Raw genomic sequence first — 3,475 nt, 5'->3', positions numbered from 1 at the left:
TGCTGTTGATTCCAACCCATAGTGACCCTGTATAAGGTTTCTGAGGAGCAGCTGGTGAGCTTGAACCGCCGACCTTCCAGTTCAAACGGCTTTGCAGTCTGATGCATTAACCCACAGTGCCACACCAGGACTCCATCTGTATAGTGAGCCAATCATCAGAGAAGCTGGGCTATGTGAAGAAAAATGTGGCATCAAGATTGGAGAAAGGCTCATTAACAACCTGTGATATGCAGATAATACAACCGTGCTTGTTTCAGGTAAAGAGGACTAGAAGCGCTTACTGATGTAGATCAAAGACTGCAGCTTTCAGTATGTAAAGAAAATGTAAAAGCCTCAGTGTAAAGAAAATCCTCACCATATCATGATGAAAAGAGAAAATATTGAAGTTGTCAAGGATTTCATTTTACTTAGATATACAATCAACGGCACTTAACAACAACATACAATCAATGTCCAGGGAAATGGTAGTCAAATCAAAAGACGTATTGAATTGGGCAAATCCACTGCAAAGAGATCACTTTGAGGACTAAGGCATGCCTAACCCATCATGGTATTCTCAGCTGCGTCACAGGTATGCAAAAGCCAACAATAAAGTTGACCAAAGACTTGATGCCTTTGGATTCTTGTGTTGGCAAAGACTGTTGACAATACCATGACTGCCAGGAGAATGAAGAAGTGCAGTCCGAATAATCCTTGGAAGCTGGGATGGTAATACTCCAGCTCTTGTGCTTCGGATATGTTCTCAGGAGGGACCAGTTCCTGGAAAAGGACACCACTCTTGGTAAAATGAAGAGTCCGCCAAAAAGAAGACCCTCAGTGAAATGGACTGACATGGTAGCAATGATTGTGAGGGTGACAAAGAACTGAGCAGCATCTTTTTATGTGGACTTAGGGTCTGATATGAGTGGGAAGTGACTGAAGGTCCCTAACAACACTGAAGATGGAAAGGCAGGTGGAGAAGAGGGGTCTTTCAGTTATTAGCCCCCAACCCTGGTTCAGGACACCTAGGATTAACCCTGCCAACACTGCAGCTTCTCTGGGTCGGAAGGGTTTCTATGGGACCTGCTTCTTATACCTTATTCAGCAGGTCAGTATCATGACAGGGTCAAATGGTGGTCCCAACCCCAGCTTTGGGGTCCCTTCGTTAGAGAGGGACAGTGGTCCCCAAGGGCAACTCCCCAACCCCCCAGTGGGACCTGAACCTGAAAACAAAGTGTCTCCCTCTTTCTCTGCACCTGGGGGAAGTGAGTGGATCCCCTAGCCCCACCCCAGATAGCCTGCTTCCAAGAGCACCACAGGGACAGATGGTGGGGCACCTGCTCACCACCTGGCCATCTGGAGAGGCCAGAGGCCCTGTCTTGCCGATGCCTGCTTCAGGAAGGGTGGTCCAGTGAAGCCTGGGGACAGGGTGGGACAGGTCAGAGGCCCCACCTGCTCAAAAGAAGACTTTCCTGCCCGCTTCACCCCTCTGGCCTCTCTCCTGCCCCTCCGCCCTACTAGAGGGTACTTTGAGCTGGACCTGCCTCATAGGGTATTGAAGAGAGTGAGTGTGCCCACTCAGTCTCCTCACGAGCAGGTAGGAAGCACCATGACTGCGCACCAAACTGGGAGGTCCAGAGATTAGAGGAGGAATGGAGTCCTTTTGTCTGGGGTGGGAGAGGAAGGGCAGCACTGAATTGGGTATTGAAGGATGAATAGAAGTCCTGTAGGTGACAGAAGAAATGTGTTCCTGGCCACACAAGTGGAAAGTGCCAGCTGTGGGGTGTGAGTCAGGAATCCGTTCAGGTGTGTAAGGTCTGGAAAATAGGTGGGCTGTGTCTGAGGCAGTGTCTGAGGGAGCATTGTGGAGTTGAGGGGTGCAGTGAATTCAGGGCCTGCAGAGCACCCCCACATCACTGGCTCACAGTCACTGTCCCTGAACCCCCAACTTCCCTTTGGTTTGAGTGAAGATTCTAATCTTCCTAACTGCTCACCCTTCTTCTAGGACGGAGTGGGGGACCCCACATGTCGCAGCATGGTTTGTACGAGAACCTGGGGGCAAATACTCCCCACACTGCGGTCTACTGGGGTCATGTGTGCCTCACTGGTTAGAGACCTTCAGTTCAGTCTTTTCTGAACTGCCAGTCCGGTCAGCTGGTCACTAGGATGAGGAGCCAGGGCCAGCCTACGAGTGAGCAGAAAGGGGTCAGCTCGACCAGGAGCACCCACGTGCCGGAGCCACAGCACTGCTCCTGGTCGCATTAGATCCATGTTTGCAAATAAACTAGACTAGCCGGAGCTTCAGCTGCTCAGGCCGCCCTGCTGGGCCACCATCTGCTCAGTCACCAAGCTACTCTGGCCCCAGTGGAAGGTCCACTCTGCAATTTCCCTGAGCTCATCCCAAGATGCATGTGTGTGCACACACATCGTGGTGCATGTATGCAGCGGTACACACATGCAGTCTTACCATGCACATGTATGCAGTTCTTTGTCCACTCAAGTGCACACAATGCAAAGGTAAAAGCGCAGTCATAGACTCACAGTGTTGTACACTCACATGCATGCACACAGACTCACAGTGTTGTACACCTACACACACACAGTATTGTACACCCACATGTGCACACACAGACTTACACAGTGTTGTACACCCACCTGCACACACAGTCTTACAGTGTTGTACACCCACACATGCTCACATAGTCTTACACACACACAATATTGTACATCCACATGCAAACATGGTGTTGTACACACGCACACACACACACACACATACGATTTTGCAGGTCCCTGGACAGGTACTTTGCTCTGCCCTTCCCCCAGATGAGTGCAGCCTTCTCTGCGCTGTAGTTGGAGACTGGGGGGGTCCCTGAAAGCTCCTCTGGGCTTTGGGGCCTGGCAAGGGTGGATGGGACTGCTAGGTGGAAGGAGGAATGGAAAAAGCCTTAGACTGTGGTTCAATCCCATCCACTTCCTATTCAGTGCTCTCAGATGCGGAGCTTTGGCCCTTCTAACGTAGGACACACGGGGCTCGGAGAAAATGCAGACGTGGACACACGGGGCTCAGAGAAAATGCAGACGTGTGGCCATCCTTATCCCCAGCAGTCACACTACAGGGGTGGCATTACGGCGGTAAGCCTCGTTCTCCAGGGACCGGAGAGCTCTGAGGGAGCTGGGGACCCCTGAGTAGCCCTGGGGTGCGGAGAGACGCAGTGGGGAGGAGGGTGCGTGCGGGCAGTGCCTCGACACTGGGGCTGACCCTGCCAGAGCCCCTTCTGCCTTCAGATCCCGTCCTGAGCCCGCTGCTGTCTGCGCCCACCGACCCCGATTCTGGAAGGGGCTTGTCCCGCCTCTCCCGTCCACGACCTGTCACCCCACCCCGCCTCTAGCCCACTCCCCTATTCCCTCCTACCCCGCCCACATGTTGTTACTTGGCCCGGCCGCCCGGCCTCGGACACAGCCCCGTCCGTACGCACATGTACTGTCACTCACC

This window comes from Chrysochloris asiatica, unplaced genomic scaffold (genome assembly GCF_000296735.1).
Source record: "Chrysochloris asiatica unplaced genomic scaffold, ChrAsi1.0 scaffold00037, whole genome shotgun sequence".
Lineage (NCBI taxonomy): Eukaryota > Metazoa > Chordata > Mammalia > Afrosoricida > Chrysochloridae > Chrysochloris > Chrysochloris asiatica.
The sequence above is the reverse complement of the archived record's forward strand: the minus strand, read 5'-3'. Positions refer to the sequence as shown.